Source organism: Mauremys reevesii, linkage group 6, assembly GCF_016161935.1.
Source record: "Mauremys reevesii isolate NIE-2019 linkage group 6, ASM1616193v1, whole genome shotgun sequence".
NCBI lineage: Eukaryota > Metazoa > Chordata > Testudines > Geoemydidae > Mauremys > Mauremys reevesii.
Window position 1 is genome coordinate 60903407 of NC_052628.1, and position 17027 is coordinate 60920433.

General features: G+C 38.1%; 1 long non-coding RNA gene across 2 annotated transcripts in view; it reads left to right on the forward strand.

Moving 5' to 3' along the window:
- Positions 1–15588, forward strand: part of LOC120408234 — an 88676-nt gene extending 73088 nt beyond the window's left edge. For both annotated transcript variants that reach the window (XR_005600554.1, XR_005600555.1), the window contains exons 4-6: positions 10470–10514; positions 13617–13654; positions 15562–15588. This is a non-coding gene — a long non-coding RNA (uncharacterized LOC120408234). The remainder of the gene's footprint in view (positions 1–10469; positions 10515–13616; positions 13655–15561) is intronic.
- The last annotated feature ends 1439 nt before the right edge of the window (positions 15589–17027 follow it).

Below are 17027 nucleotides of genomic sequence, written 5' to 3' on the forward strand. Positions count from 1 at the left end.
ATAAAGATTTATTTTGGAGGATGAGGAAAGAAAGTGACACTGGCAGCAGCTGCATCATTCTCCAGGACAGCAACAGATTTCACTAGGTACCTCATGCAAGCTGGTATGTTTCTCTTCCCCACTTCCCTCTGCATAACAGTTAAGTATTTGAGATCTTCAGACTTTTGAGGAATGTAATACTGTTTTAAATTCTCATTGCAGACTGACTAAACTCCCTAGAAACATTTACATTACGTCAAAAAGAAATAGTTCTGTAGTGCATGTGATGCAGAATATGGTTGCAAGTCTCTTACTGTTAAATATGCAGGGTAGTACCTGGCCAATAGTGGGATTTGAAAAGTCAGGCAACAAATTATTTTGGCAGTAACATTTTGGATTAGCTGGAAAGGGGACAAGGTGGGTACCATGAAGATCAGAGAAGAGAGGATTAAAATTAAAGATTTCAAAAAGTAGGCTTTGTAAAGTGTAGCAACAGAAGAATCTATAGATAGGAGAAAGATTTAAAAAGAGCCACAGCTTGCAAGCCCAGGTGTCAAGATGTCTGGTGTTGTCAACAGCAATGGAAAATAGATATGGAGGTTTTGAGAGGGAAAAAATAGCTTTATTTAAAACGGTACATTGGGAGTAATCAGTAGTTGTAAAAGTCATCAGCGATGTCTATTAATAGGGAAATATATAATGTATCCCAAAGTATAAAAGTCTAGCACCATCTATCTGTGATACACATAGTAGACAGAGTTGCACACACAGATGTACAGACAGATATGTCTCACTTAATATAGATACATTTTATATTAAATAGCAATCTGCAATGAATTATTCAACAGAGAAAATATTTATTTTGTTATACTGTCAAGGGAAATGCATTTCTTTATATCACCATAAATATATATTTAAATGTAGCAATATTTTGCAAAGATCTCAATAGTATTAAAATAGGTCTGTTAAAATAAGGTTAATAAATATTTGACAGATCTCATTAATAAAAGCCTATAGCCCTAGCAGCACTGTCCACTGTACTGAATATTCTGTGAATGTTTCCTTTGTTAGGGTCTTTTAAATGAGCTATAGAATATTCTCTGGGTTTAAACTTGACATAAAATACCTATCCTTTTAAGACATTTTTTAAAGCTGCTGTCATGCAAAAAAATATGTACTAGTTTTAAAGCTTTGGACAATTCTGCCCTCAACTAATCCTTCCCTCAAGTCTTCCAAACTTTCTCTCCCAACTGTCCTTTCTGTCATCATCATGTACTTATGCCTTCTTTATTGAAGGGGTGTATACCACTAATCCCTTTTTCTGAACCCTCCCCCACCTCTGGAATTTGGCATTTAGGATAAAATCAACCAGGGTCCAAATCAGCTCTTGGGTTTGGTTTTGCAAAACAAAACATAGGTTGAGGAGGTTTTGAAAAACCAAATTTGACGTATATACACTTAGTTGTCTCTATTTCATTCATGGGGCCTCCTTACTCAGGACTACCTTTCCTTTCTAGTGCTCTAAGCAACCTCCCTTTTCTCCTTCACATCCCTCATCAAAACACACTTATGAAGATTAGCTACAACGATGTCTCCAACTTTGTCTGTGACCCTTTGTCAGAATGGATAGAGAAACAGTCTTCTTGGAGCAGGACACTGTGTGTGTGCATGTGTGCGCACACGCGTGCACTGCGTACACTTGAGGTACTCTACAAATAAATCAACATCGCTTGACAGAACATTCATTTAGCATACTCCAATAGCATTATGGGTGGCCATGTCTTTGGAGCCCATTTTAAATAAAAACTGAAATTTAATTTTACATGGGATGGAGTCACTTTTTTCAAGTCAGAACTCTAATGTCTTGACTTGATTACTCTCCTATTAATAAAGAAGTGTTAGCAGCTTATGAGCAGGGAAATGAGACTTATATGTGAATCCCAAAACCTTACACTAGATTTGAAAGGCAAACCATTCCACACCCCTTGAACATTGTACAATAAAGAGCACTAATGTTTTCCCTTGCAAGCCCATTGATTTCAGTGGGATTGTGTGCAATGTAAGTCAGGACAGCAATTAGCTCAAGGAGTATATACACATGGTACAGCAAATTTCAAAGATCAGAAGACAGCTTAGGCGTAAAAGGCCTGTAAAGTGGTCACACATCTGTGGTGCTCAGTTTAAAAACAATAATAATAGGGCATATTTTTAGTATTTGTCTATCTTATTAAAGGCATAGTTCTAACAAGGGGAGTTACATTTTGTCAAATCCATTGCACACAGCACTGCAAGTTTGCCCTTTAGCAACAGCATCTTGTTAGCCAGAAGCACAACTACACACGTCAGTAATTCAAACCTAAAGTCATTTGGAATACTGAAAACCTCAGATAAACTCTAAGGATCTTAGCTGGAGTAGTTTTGAATGTGGATAATGCAGTTGCTTCAATTTATGCTTTTCATTTTTTTTAAATTTGGGTAAATAGATCTCTAATAAAAATGTATGTGTAAATAAAAAAATCACTGCTTGCTTGACTTTGAATGTGTTCATATAACCATGTATTCAGAAATTTCTGGTTGGCTGATCTGAGAGTTTGAAACTTTGAAACTTATTAAAGAAGAATTCTAGCACATTGCCAAAAATGGCACAGTTAATTAGTATCCATAAAATTATTAGCAGTGTAATCAAATTTATAATATAACTTCAAGAAATCTTTCTGTCAATCTCTATCAGGTTATGAAGAGCCCCAGCACAAAAGCAGTAGCTCATGTAATGTTTGATTAGTGGTATGTAGCTGCTAGTTGTGTTGGTTTTCCTTATTCAAATATCTAGCTCCAACCCTTCAAAATTTCCTGTAATTTACAGACATGTGTATCTGGTTTATGTGTGCTGCAGTGATTAATGCTAAGTCTAGGATAACAGCAATGTAAATATCTACTTAAATGTCTTTCTTATAACAATATAATAAGTATCACTTTTTTAAATTCTGGATGAGTTGAATTACACAAATTATTCCTGTGTAGTGCAGGTCTGCATGCATATCTTTTAATTTATCCAGTCCCATCTTTGGTTATTCACATGTTAACTCCACATCTGTCCCCTATCTCTCTCCCCAGTACTAATGCCTGGCTTTGTTCAAATCTCCTGTAGATGAACACCTCTCAAAAGGAACATTTTCAAAGTAGTGCAGCATTTTGTTTAGCGGCTTATCTTCCAGTGAAATTTAATGGGAGTTGTAGAGATAAAACCCCACACAGCTCTCTGAAAAATTAGGCAGAAGGCAAAGTTCTTTCCCCAGGCAAGAATGCATCCTCAATCACTCCTTCATTCCTGCTGTGCTGATCTCTTATTTGGCATGTGCCCTGGAGTCAAGCTTGAACCTCAGCTACCCTTTAACCATTATATCTTCAAGACCTGTCTCAACTGCACTACTGCCCATATCCCAACTGACTATCTAGCCTCACTCACTCTTATCCTTAAGAGTCTTAATTTGATTATTGCAACTCTCTCCTTGCTGTTCTAATGGCTGTATAACTAGACTCCATCATACTACAGTCCACATTTTAAGTACAAATATATAACTGCTGTAAAATTACTCAACTCTTCTCAAATGAATACATTTCAGTATCTATTTGATTTCAAACCCTTGCAAAAACAGATCAACTCCCTACTCCTTGGTTTGCAACTTTTGTTCAGGCAGTTTAGGGTTACACATAATTTTCCTGTCCTCTCCACTAATATTGTCAGGGCTTTTAGCACTTTGGTTGCATTCTACAGAACAGCTTTCCCCATGTGTTGCACACAAGTGATTCTTCAAATTCACCTAAAAGCATATTCCTTTTTTGAGTCTTTACTGACCATTGGTGGCTCCCGACTCTCACTTTACCCTTCATCTTCAAGACCTATATATTCTGGACATCTTTTACCATCAAGTTATTACTAGAGCATTTAGTGACTCTTGGAATCATAGAACTGGAAGGGATCTCGAGAGGTCATCTAGTCCAGTCCCCTGCACTCATGGACGGACTAAGTGTTATCTAGACCATCCCTGACAGGTGCTTGTCTAACTGCTCTTAAAAATCTCCAATGATGGAGATTTCACAACCTCCCTTGGCAATTTATTCCAGTGCTTAACCACCCTGACAGTTAGGAACTTTTTCCTAATGTCCAACCTAAACCTCCCTTGCTGCAATTTAAGCCCATTGCTTCTTGTCCTATCCTCAGAGGTTAAGAAGAACAATTTTTCTCCCTCCTCCTTGTCATAACCTTTCCTAGAGGAAAAATGCTGCTCGGGAGCTGGAGAAGAGGGTTGAGGGCCCAGGACCATTGTGGATGCAAGTGCATCTGCACAGATGGACCTGGCCTCCTGCAGATCCTGTGAAATCATAAACCAAGGTTTTTGTTGCTCTCAGTGCATGACCAGTCAATATTTATCTTTTTTTATTTACAGACACTGAAGGGATCATTATTGGAGTGTCTGAACTCCTCAGAACAATTAAAGCAGCATCAAAATTATTTCTGAAAAGTAGAGCTCCTCCACTAAATCCTTTAGGGGTGTAATACTCTACAGCAGTCTATATAGAGGAAACAGGGTACATAAGTCACCCTTCATCAGCTCTCGTGGCTGCTTTTTCCAGCCAGAGTAGCCACATCCCCTCCATGCCCTTTCTGTAGAGATTTTCAGCCATTGGATCTGAATGAGTGTGTATCTAATCATTCCAGCAACCATCACCCAATAGCTCTCTCGAGAACACTTCATTTTATAGGTACATTTCTTCATAGCTGTTAAGGGTTATTCATTCTTAATAGTTGTATTCATAAGTATGTTCCAATTATGAACAGGATGTGTTATAGATGGATATAACTACATCAATAAAGGTATTGTTGATGATTATAAACCATGTTAATAAACAGCCTGTTGACAGGCTGGACCCTACACCAGTTGATTAACCATTTGTTAGAACATCTATTATTAACCCTTTATGACTTATTTATAAATGTACCCATAATAGAAATTATGTTCACCCCTCTCTGCCAGGCTTCTTCAGTAGCATGCAGGAGCAACCTGCTGCAGCCTCTCCAGCCTCACTTTCTCTGAACGGAAGGGTACATTTTCTGACCCCTAGCTTGTGTACGCATGAGTTGCTCAAGCCCAACTCATGGCCCAGTACAGGCCCTTTTGAAAATCTGCCCTTTGCAGTGTAATTCAGAAAAGATGATTTATTATAGGTGCGTGTCTGCACATAAGCCAGTCCTAGAGTTGTGCCAAGAGTACACAACCAAGATTGGGACCCCATTGTGCTAACCACAGTACATACGCATAGGTAAAACACAGTCTGTGCCCCAGAGAGCTTACATTTTCAATAGACAAGACAGACAAAGGGCAGGAGAAAGGAAGTATCATTATCCTGATTTCACAAATGGGGAAATGAGGCACAGAGATCGGGGACACAGTCTATGGCAAAGCCAGGAATTAAACTCAAATCTTGAAGATGGATTGGAAGATGGATTATAACATGAGTTCTACATAGAAACATTTTTACAAAATGCAGGTTTTAAGAATATTAAATGGTCTGTGACTGCAATATTTCTTTAATTGTTGGCCACAGTTAGTGAAAGAGTGAGAGAATAATAATGCACTGGCTACAGCTAGGCATAATGAAGGCAGCAGCTTACGCTTTGAACTACTGAAGTGGTTTTGGAGGTTCAGATGGAGGGAAGCTGTAAGAGAGCTTGCAAAGTGTTGGTGGGACACTGTATACTCTAGAGTCACATGAGGGGCCTACCACACTTTTCAAGAGATGGCATTTGTTACAATAAAGTGGGGTAGCATTAATGCAAGTTATGTGATACTGATAATTTCATAATAGCTAACAGCTCTTGTTAAATACTCAAATTCATTTTGTTTTGACATTGCACAGTATTGTGATCTTATTGCAAACAGAGGTGACAATAGAAATATAACATTTTAATGCAAAGAGTTTGTCCCAAAGTACAAACTGCTAAAAGTAGAAAACACTACTGCAAGTTCATAGTTCAGGCCAAGGAACACTGACATAAAATAAATGTTTGCAGCATGAATAGTGTCACTATGTAACTAAAACACATCTATTAGTCTGACACAGATCCTTGGTGTTAAGGAGGAGATAATCTAGGCCACTGTTAAAACTACACCTGAATAACTTGCCTTCAACAATTTTCTAGTGTGAGATGTAAAAATAAATAAATAAATCATGTATTTATTTCTTCTCTACGTGTCCTAATCTACATAAATCTATGCAAAATATTCATGAATACAGAACATTTTGCAGCATTTTAAAAATAGTCATTAAAATAAATGCAAAAAGATGTTGTAAATCATGGTTCCTCAGTGAAATGTAGGTTCTATCACATCCAAACTGAGCCATAAAATGACACTATCAGGGAATGTTATCTATTTACCCAAAGTACATTCTGAAAATTTAGCACATAGATTAAATGCAGGAACTTGCTGTGAAACCTGAATTACAATTTATTAAATTTAGTATTTCCCCAACAAAATACTGGAAAAGAAACTACATGTGCTTCTATGTCTGGTTTCACCCATACAGCAAATTAAATAGCAGGATGAACAGAATATTTGTAAACTAGTATATGTCAAAAAAAATTCTCACAGTGAAATACATATTCATAATGTAAACTGAAATGTAATGACCTGCTTTCATCACTTTGCTGTACATTTACATTAAAATAACATAATGCTTATAATCGCTGCTAGCCTGGAACGCTCAAACAGTTTACTAAGTAAAAGCAGAGACAATTACAAAAGCAAAGTTAGGACCATTTGTTTATTCCATTGTGAGTAGATTACAAACAGAGAAATAATAGATAAAGAAAAACAGACTAATCTACATCTTATCTGTATTGTTGGCTGGCTTTTTATTTATTACTTTTATCCTTTACCTATATTGATGCATTTACATAAAGGTACATCAAAGATATTAGTTTTGTACAAGGTCACTTCTAAATGAGAGACGCGCACAATAATGAATAGCCAAGCAGGGAGGTGTGTGTGTGTGTGTGTGTGTGTGTGTGTAAACACTAGAACGTTTGCAAAAGGGAGAAAACAATCACACACTTGCAGAAGAGCAATTTTTATTAAAAAAAAGTTTGCAAACATTATAGCCTCTACTGTGACTGTTAATGCCTAGCCTCCCTTAGTAGGGATGCTGATAGAATCTGCTATAGCAGCAAGCCTCAAAGGCATTTTGGTTGCCTCAGTGGTGAGGCACTCCAGGTGTCCTGAAAACGTCAGAGTGGCCACTGCTAAACCCTTTCACACTGTTCAGTGTATGCTTCTCTCTGCATTGGCCCTAGTCTTGAAGTTAATGAGAAGGAGGACTTGCCTGGCTGTCTTTGAACAGTCAAATGTGGTTGTCAACACTGTGACTAGCACCTGGAATTCTGGTTGTGCAATTCTATGGCACAACCAATTCTAGTTATTGAACACCTGTGCAAGGCAAACCACTCTAGCCCTATGTTTTTATCTGATTACAAACATATTTGGAATAAAATATTTTATTAATGAGGCAATTTTGTTCTTACTAGACCTCTCAGGATGATTGAGTCCATCAGCTTGAACACCACACAGGCTACTTCACAGGCTGAACAGGGGTCCCACATGTTAGTAATGTTTGTTGTCCAAGGAAAAGTCAAGGAATTTGAACTGATAAAGGTGAATGACAATGTGGTGAGAATGCCCCTTCAGATCACAAGAAGTGTCCCTTCTGGATTTCTTGCATTGGGGAGATACAAGAGCTTCTCCATGCAGATATTTTGTATGAAAAAGTGGGAGGAATTATTTCCATATGACAAATCAAATGGAAGGAGTAGAGGTGGTGGGAAAATGTTCAATTGAACAGTTTTCTGTCAAAAAATGCTTGTAACAGGGCCAGCTGCCACCTGACCACCCCCTTGGGTGCCTCCTTTTTCTTGCCCTCTCTGCTCTGACTGCTGACGAGGATGCCAATTAGTGTCAGTTTTGGAAGGTATCATGATATATTTAGCTGTCCACTAAGAAATTTAATCAGACCACCAAAGTAATTTTGCATTAAGCCATCAGTTGGAAATTACTTTTTGTCACGAACACCAGACCCAAAACAGATTTTTTAAAATCTTAATACCTTTTAAAAGTAAAATAAACCAAAGGCCATCTCTGGTGTGGAAGTAAATTATTTCATGCAGTTTTCCTATTGATTCAAATGAGACTGTCTTTTCAAAAGTAAGAAGTCTGTGATATGCTTGGACAGTTTGGGAATCTGTCTATATCAATCTGGAACTCATAGGTTTATATTACAAACTCTCTGTATGTTTATATCCTTCTGGTTGTCTTACACTGCATCTTCATAATATCTATTGTATTAAGGGAGAGGACTGGCACCTGGGTGCTGCATCCAAATGGGACAGACATTAAGGACCATCAGCAATTAAATAAACTTACCCTATTATCACAATGGAGACTCACTAGATGGACTATTGATTTACTAATGACCAATCCTCTGCTCCACCCCTCTGAAAGGGAGGAGGTTGTGTACATGAATGCATTATGAGGTCTCACACTAGGACTCAGGGCAGGTCAGTGGTGCTGTAGTGCTTTAATGAAGATGCTCTATGCTCTCCCGTCCATGTAGTTAATCCACCTCCCCAAGAGGTGGTAGCTATGTCAAGGAGAAAAGCTCTCCCGCTGTCATAGCGCTGTCTATACTAGGGGTTAGGTCAGCATAACTATGTCACTCAGGGGTGAGGGGGAGTGGATGTAAATCTGTAATGGAGACCAGACCTAAGGACCAAAACTTGGAGGGGGGAGGGAAGGAGTGTTGGGTGTGTTCTTAAACAGAGAGAGAGAGAGAGACCAGGATCAGGACCAGAACCACAAAACAAGGGTGGACAATAGGAGAGCATGTGAAAGAATTCTGGACTTTGACAGACATTAAGGCCCAGAATATTCCCAGGAAGAGGAAAAAAACAAACCTGAGGCAAGGTCTTACATGCAGTTGTTTGTTATTTTTCTTGGTATGAGTAAAGTGTGTGTGTGTGTGTTTAGAAATTTGTGGAAACAGAGAAGGAACTGACAGGAAGGGGATTGCAATGCATGACAGTTTGTTAGCAAGAGTCAGGCTAACTGTAACCCTAATAACGTGAGATTTGTAGAAGCGAGGATTGTGCGAGGCGAGTGGAAAAGAACTGTGTGAGAAGTTGTTTCAACCTTGTGTAGATAATACAAAATGTAGACTAAATAATTGAGAAAAACAAGATATCAGGATGACCTATGTATAAACAAAATGCAGCTGTTGCTTATTATTGTCTGTAACAAAAGGTATAAATGCTTGCTGTAATTGTTTACCTGTTGAGAGACCTGCCTAGGAAGGGGAGACCCTATGTTCTAGTGCACTCCCTCCCTGCTTTAGCTGCTAAACAGAATAAGGTATCCGACTTTGCTGTACCCAACCAAAAAGTGAGAACTCTGTTATTTTCTGATAAATTCCTTTGCAGACTGTGTGTTACTTGCTCACACAGATACATAGTTCTACAAGAGACAAACAGTAGACCCTAGAGGTCCAGAGCTTCTGTGGAATGCTGTGAGCAAGCAACAGCTATTGCAGAGGCTTAGGTGTGCCAGCAGTAGTTTCTGGCTGGGCAATCGATAGTGGGGATCCCATAGTCAAAGATGGGTGTCAGACATGGGTCTGTACCTCACGCATGTGCTTAATGGTCCAGATCCAGAAACAGTGCCTAATCTTTGCCAAGCCACAAGATACTGGTCCAGTATAGTGACCAGGTGAGTGTTCAGGAGTGGGAGATCATCCAGGATTTTAGTGCATGTATTACAAATAGAGAATGTCATTTAACACCTGCAAAAAAAATTCACATAAATGAATTTTTATCTTGCTTCTCTTTTTCATTGTCTATATATTTTTTGTTTCATGCGGTGTGCTTTCTACAGCCCCCCCCCCCACGCCCACCCCAACTGCCCCAGTATTTTCCCTTTGGAATTTTGTATCAGCCCTGTAAATTTTTTTCCTTTACAATAGCTATAAAATAGCATGTGAACTCCAATAATGGTTCTAGCCAAGCTCACAATGTTTGAGATTACTGTAGAATTACAAATAGTTATTTTATCATCATCAAAAAAGAAAAAAAAAAGGCTATTCTTCCCAACCTTTGTGTTTTCATTGATCTAGTTCTAATGTTCTTAACCAAGCTTGTAGACAAAGCAATACAGATAATTTGGACTTGGTCAACAAATCAATGTAAGAACTAAGTTAAAAGTTTTGATAAAATGGAATTGTTAGCAGAATTGAACCATGCTTTTCAAGGCTCTGTAACACTGGTTCTTCATATCACAAAGATTCCCATCCAGAAATCAATAGTTTTGAACAAGAGTTATATTGAGGCCTTCAACACTACATCAAGGCAATTCTGGACCCCATCATTAAGGGTCTTTTCATTACAGGTGTTTCAAAAGCTGTGTGTATTGAGTTTGCAGCATTGGCAGCTGGTAAGAAAGTACATCTTTATTCTGAAAGAAAACAACAAAACTAAGTGAGTTATACTAGTCAGTCCTCAAAAGGAGCTGCCCACAAATCAAATATGCCATTGACGTATAAAACCATATAGTGAACTAGTATAAACTTGTTAATTCCTAGGATTAATTAAGATAAGCTAATGAAGACAATTTTGAAGGTTACATATGGGATATACATTGTATAAAAGATGTATTGCTGAATTTGTTTCAAGTCAGAGGCTGTGTTTTCCTTTTCCAGTTTATCATCTTATATTACTATAATTGTGATTCTAGTGCTTAAAATAGCTACATTATATTTAAGACATCATCCATGACTGATTATTTCAGGTTCTGCATAAGAAGATTAGAGTTGAGTATTACTGATTGACCCTAACAAAAGCACTGTCTACAGTATGCTACATGTTTTGGATGTAATGAAAGCCGAAAAAAATTGTTTACCAAACAAAAACAAAATCCTGAAAACACTTCAACATCCTTCTCAACTGACATACTGAGAAACTGGAAAAAAAAAGTCAGTTGAGTTCAAATATAGATAGTTTCTTGTTAGTTGCATGTACGATCTAGGAGAGGGAAAGAGACACATACACGTGTAGCAAAAAGCCCAACCACACTATTTATAGGAGTACAACAAGAACAGAACCTGAAGACCGGAAAATACTATGTATGTTTGATTTTTTTGGGTGCACCTTTTGACAAAAGACATGTAATTCTTTTTTTCTCATCTTATTTAACTTTTGTCACAAAGATGAAGTATCTGAATTATCCTTCTTGATAACAGAATACAGTATCTTGCCCTTTGTTATTTTCTACTTTCATAGGCTGCCTGACTATTAGCCTGGTTTAATTTCAAACTAACAAAAGTGGGTTTAGCCAAATGAAATTCGGTAACATTATGACCTTTCAATTTTCTCTATGTGACTATCTCTTATATTATATTGGGCATTACATTCTGCTACACCACCTTCTTGGCCTCAGTTTTAACACATACAGGAAATGGCATAACCCATTGTTTTGTCTAAATTTTGACTTCAGATGCACATACATGTTAAATTAGTGGGAGCTATATAAGTCAACAGGAATCATGTTCATGTACATCCAGGGAGGAATGTGCCTCTTAGTGCTGAAGATTATGAAAAAAAATGGATTGATTACCACTGCCACAATAACTGTGGCTCTTCAGCAAGGCAGTGTGCATAGATCTAGATTCATACATATGTGATGCATATCTTGGTATGCAAGCACAGACCTTTCTGGATGGCCGTGTGCATTGAAACTGCCTGCACACACTGCCTATGTCCTAATATGTCCATCTGGTGATACAAAGGAGCACTGGCCCACATTTTCTTCCACTAAATCAAGAATCTACTTTGAGACTCCAAATAGCATAAAAAGATGGTGGGGAAGAGTGAATCCATACAGACCATCATATTGAAGAACAACAGTTACTATGATATGTAAGCAACTGTTCTTTCTTCTTTGAGAAGTGTCTGAATGGATCCCCACTCTGTGATTAACAAGAAGTCCCTAAATCCAACAGAGGTAGATGGGGGGGGGAATCTTAATTGAACAATGATTGTAGAACTACCCTTCTGAATTGAGCTCCCAATGGTGTTACATCAGTGTAGGTGAGCAGAATCCAGCCCTGACCATCAGGTTGAGAAGCTAAATCCAAAAAGTAATAATGGAATAGGCTTCCAAAGGAGGTGTGAAACCTCCCATCATTGGATGCTTTTAAAAACAAGTTGAACAAACACTTGTCAGGGGTGGTCTAAGTTTATTTGGTCCTGCCACAGCACAGGGGGTTGGACTTGATGACTTAAGGTCCCTTCCAGACCTACATTTCTATGATTCTATGAAAATGCATTAAAAATCACATGATAATATTTAGGCCAGTCTCATGATTTGGGGACCTGACTCATGATTTCTGAATGCTTGAGATTCACATTTATACAATGCACCCTAGTCTGACAATGAGTGAGCCTGGGGGAAAACAATGGTAAATTGCCTGATTGGCTGAAGTGAAGGGAGATCAACCATGGATAAAAGTTGGATGTGCTGGTAAAGAACTGCCTGACGCCTGACCCTTATGGAACACTGTCTGTGATGAGTAAGCTGCTAGGAGCTTGATCCTCTTCAAGCTGATCTGGCTGCTACTAGGAATGTGGTTTCCAATGATAGATGGTCCAGGGAACATTCTAACAAAGACTCACATAGTAGTTCCATCAATTTGAAGAGCTCCACACATTAAGTCTCACAGTAGGAGTAGCTTCCAATTGGGTAGTAGGCTTTTTAATAATCTCAGTAATAGCACCTACTTCTTTCCATGAGTAGATCTCAAAGCGCTTTATAAAGGAGGTCAGTATCACTATCCCCATTTTATAGATGAGGAAACTGAGGCCCAGATGGGGAAATGGCTTGCCCAAGGGCACCCAGCAGGCCATTGGCAGAGGTCAGGAATAGAACCCAGGAATCATGAGTTCAGGTCCAGTGCTCTATCCATGAGACAACACTGCCTTATCAGTATAAGTACAAGTGGGTAAAAGAGCTAAATTGCAGTCAAGGGTGCACAGACTAGGGTGCATAGAGATTAGGGAGAGGCTGTATTGCTTTAAATGAAGTAGGTAGTCCAAAATGGAAACACTAGTGAGGAACAGAGCCTGTTTTATCTTTCCCAGACATTGCAGAGGGAATATTTTGATTTCTTTTGAAGATGGAGAACCAGATGTGCACCGTGAGCTGATGCACAGCTGTGAAAGCACCAAAAAGGCCCAAAGCCATATTAATGGGAGTTGAAAATGCTCAGCACCTTGGAGAGGTTCCTATCATTTTGGAAGATCAGTCTCATGATTTGTACAATAACTCCTGCTCCCTGCACAGCAAAAACAGGATGGAAATTCTTCTGATTGCCAGAACATCCACTGCAAATGAGAGCTAAGAGTAAAACAAACAATCACACATTTTCATAATTTAGCATTATATATTCAAACGGGAAAACTTAATAGAAGTACAAACCAATTTACATTGTTAATTAGGCAATGATGCTATATAATTACATCTTCATTTCTCTGTTCATAGGTACCAGTAACAAAAAGCACCTGCAGCTCACTTGAGAGGTGAGTCTAGGTTCCAATTGCTGCATAGTGATTCACTCTGTAGCCTCATTTTACATTAGCCTCTGGGATTTAAAATATTAATGAGCTGCTTGACTCCAAATCATCAGTGTTCTTAAAAACTTCTATTAAATCAGTAAATTAATGTGGCATTTTCTCACAAAGTCCTTTATACTTAGCCATAACCCATTGTAGTTTCCAATTTTATAACAATTTAATCATTGCAGCATCTTACATGAATGTGTTCTGGACTCACATTGCAAAATGAGGATAAATTGCTGAGGCATTATAACAGTAGCATTTTTATATGTAGAGATCTGAAGGGCAGTGATAAACTATAAACCCACTTGAAAAAAGTGTAGATATGAAAGGTTATTTTTAAATATTTGTTGCTTCTAAGCACTTGGTATGGTTACCCATAATTACAAAATGCATTTAGAAAAAATCTTTTCATCAGGTTTAGGCATGCATCACTTGACGGCTCGAGGGCTCTCAGTGTCTTTGCCATTTATTAAAATGCAATCATAATAATTTGCTAAAAATGCAGCACACTCCCCATAACCAAAAGGAGGAACAAAAACCCATACACATATTCCCACCACTGATCCCAGCCCTCGATGCCAAGATTTCCATCTTCACTGCATCTCCACTTTTGAAAAGGGTCGGGAAAGAGATGGGCTTTGTGGCATGTCTTGAACGTCTTAAGACGTCAGTTATTTCAGACAAAGGGGAGAAGTGGATTTAAAGGTCAGACTCTATTCACAGAGAACAGCCTAATAGCACCTCCCCCTCTTAGACCTAGAAGGTTACAGCTCAGGGTGGTTGTGGTACTGAACAAATAAAGTCAGTAGGTTTACCAATGTACCCATTATACTGGTTATTTTGTTTTCACTCTTGTGTGCTTAAAGATACCCAATTTTGACCCATGGCTTTATGAATCATCTACAATTTGTGAAACTCTATATTCATAAATCAAGATGTCATGTATACTTTTCTGATAAAGTTTTTTTTTTCTATCACTAAAACCGAATGACTAATTCTAGTGGTTCCCAAACCCTGTTGGAGAGAGAACCCAAACTCCAACAGTCTAGCTGATGGGTGTCCCTGTTGTCTTCTCACTCCAGGCCCCATGACAGTTCCTACATCTCCTTCCTTCCTCCTCATGTGCTCTTTTTTGTTCTCTCCCTCCTGAACTTTCTCTTTGTTCTCTTTTTACTGTCTTAATCCTTCCCCCACTTTTTTCCTTCCTTTTTTGCATCCCTTCCTTATTTCCCATCCCCACCCTCCTAGAAATTATGTGCATCTTGGTCATGGTGTGAGAGTGAAACCACTAGTGGCTTTGTGCTATGTGTGGTCTTGCAGCTGAGTTGAGTACTCTGGGAAGAGAAAGTTGTGCCAGACAGCTGCTGCCTGAGCCTATAGCTAGATGAGCTGATGTGCTGTTGTTGCTATCTGCCTTAGAGCTGCTGGAGGAGGATGAAAAGAAGGCAGATGTCTTTTTACCATAGCTTCTAGAACACATTTGCAGCAGGGCAGGATGGATCTGAGATCATGCTGGTCTCTCAGCTTCTAGAGCTCCAGTTCATGCCCCAATGACCAGTCTTCCTCCCCTTCCATGCCTAGCTAGGGAAATGTAGCCTTATTTAATGAGCTAATTTCAATTTCATTTTACTCTGTTCATAATGTGATGCAAATTATTACACAAAATAATCACGTCATCATATATAGACTGAAATTTTAAAGCCAACATAAGTTAATAATTAGAGCTTGATTACTCATGTTACTTATTTTTCTCCTATAAAATTCATAGACTGATTTATTTGTTATGAGAAAAAAAATCTCCATATTCTTTTCAAGCTGCATGGATTTATGAACAGAATACATTTTAAAAAGTTCTTCTCTCTCATCAGCTATACCACATGTTGAGGAACGTACAGGCAAGTTCTTAAAGTGAAAATTATTGTAATGTTGAGGAAGGTAACAGGATAGAGATTGTTATTCCTTTTAAGAAGATAAATCTAAGAAAGGTGCTTGTAAATTTGGGTGGGATACATAGACTTGAGACTCTCTATTGACTGTGAAAAAATTATACAGACTATCATAAAATGCTCTCTGCTTTTGCATACGATTTGTACATTGCATTGGTAATAAAAAGCTTTACTGTACTTGTGTTTTCCACAGACAAATTTTCAAAGATACAATGAAAATGATGATACATGTTGTCTGAATGCACAATACTGTGATGTAAAGTTGTTGTGTCACCTCCTGTTACATGGCACTGGTGGAATACCAACACCATGGTAAAGATTGCCCCAAAACAAGGCTCCAGTTTCTAACAACCTCAGCCTTTTACAGGTTCAAAATCCAGCTTCTGATCTAAATTTGTAGTTTGAGCCAATATTTTACCCTACTGCCCAGAATGTTGCTTTGATGGCAAGACCTGGCAATGTTGTATTATTTACTATGTGTACTGGCTACTAGATATTGGTGGCCAGATCCTCAGCTAAACTGCTGCTTCAAATCCACTCTAAATTGGTGATTTTAGATATCCTGTCACTCCCAGTTGTCAGAGAGATTTATGCCAACTAAGGATCTCACCTTGGAAGTTAGAGTAAGCAACTGGGAATGAAAGTCAGTCTTGTCTGACATTGGCTCTGAGTGATTCAGACAAATCACTTAATTTGGAAGTAATTTGGTTTACTTATCTGTAAAATGGGTTAATAATACTGCATGTGTGTGCGCATAGTTATTTGATTTGTGTAATATTGGATTTAATTAATCTTGTATAAATTACACGTGCTTAGTAACCAGGATATGCTTCAAATTCATCTCAAATAATTAATAGAGGGTTGTGATGCTTGCAAAGTACTTTGAGACCTAGGAGAAAAGGTTTAGAAAACACTTTTATTTATACATTTTGATTGGCTGTTACATGGTCTTCTCTTTACAACAGTGTCTGAGCAACAGAATTAAAAGTTACTGTATTCTGTAGGATGATCCCCTCCCCTCTCTCCCCCAGTTCACTTACTGTGGCAACTCAACATATGGAATTCAGGGTTTTTTCCTGATAATATTAACAGAAAACGAGCAACTATACTAGAGGTGGTCTACTAACCTAATTGCTAAAAAAGTGCATATTGCATGTAAATCCTGCTGGTTGATAGACCCTAAGGATTGTGAAAACATTATTAGCAATGGATTATGAAAGTACCTAATATGAAGATAAAAATATGCTTATCTAAGTAACTCAAGAAGGATAAATTCAATAGGAAGTCAACTCAAAAGTTGAAGAAATGCCGTTTCAATATTCACTGCAGTTTTAACTCCCATCCCATTGAGCTCTGTAGCATAAAATATGTATCATTTTCTTTCAACC